We start from the raw sequence: 930 nt of genomic DNA on the forward strand, positions 1-930 counted from the left end.
TCTGGTCCACTTCCAGGTTCACCACCAAGCATGTGGGGGGGCCCTCGCGGTCCTGTGGGACATTCCATCTGCCCCAGCATCACAGCGTTCATGAGCTGCGCTGGTACCTCAAGGTATGTAGAAAAAACATCTAAAGCTGTGGTTATGTCCGAATCACTGGTTTTCCAAATCGGCATTGAATCTTCAAATTTGGATTTGGCCAAATTGAATCGGGGACAGTGATCCAAATCAGTGAATCGAATCGCTGTCCCCAATTTGGGCCAAATCAGAATCGAATACGGCCTGCTTCACATACCCCTAGTGTGCAGCAAATATAGCAGGTTTCTGGTTGCCTTCATGTAGGTAACATTCATATAACTTTTTACCAGGCATGACAGCTGCTTTGAAAGAGCATATTATTAAAATTCTGTTTGTTGTCTTTTCACATTTCAGATATGCACCTAGGTGTTGTCTCCTTTTTTTTATTAAAATGTGCAGGCATGTGGTTTTGAAGTTCATGATAATACCATGTGCAAATTGTGCTCTTTGTAAGTTTAGATCAAGGTTGACTATTAATGGTAACCCCTGGTCAACAGCATTTTGGTAGTGATTGACAAGATTGTTGCTCATATACACATACAAGTTAGCATAAAACCAAAGGTCCCACATGGAGACATGCAGCCTTCTAATCAGGGATGAAACTAAGAAGACCTTTCTGCTTCCTTCAATTTTTAAGCTCTTCAGACGTGCGTCTCATTTAGTTGTTCATTGTTGAACCCGTTAGCAGGTCAGAAATGGTGGTAAATGACAGAAGTTAAATGCAGCTTACCTTAGTGATGAGACAAACATGAATGAAGTCACACAGGCATAACTTGAACAGTGTACTGCCTTATCACTTTATTGCTTGTTCCAACAAGGCAGTAGTTTTGTGGTGTATTGGCTATCCATGCT

General features: G+C 41.7%; 1 protein-coding gene across 3 annotated transcripts in view; it reads left to right on the forward strand.

The window, feature by feature from the left end:
* The window catches only part of TNRC6C (trinucleotide repeat containing 6C), a 228,891-nt gene that overhangs the window by 130,336 nt on the left and 97,625 nt on the right, over nt 1-930 (forward strand). The window lies entirely within an intron of this gene.

Source organism: Gavialis gangeticus, unplaced genomic scaffold (genome assembly GCF_001723915.1).
Source record: "Gavialis gangeticus isolate Ggan-Ray unplaced genomic scaffold, GavGan_comp1, whole genome shotgun sequence".
Taxonomy (NCBI): Eukaryota; Metazoa; Chordata; order Crocodylia; family Gavialidae; genus Gavialis; species Gavialis gangeticus.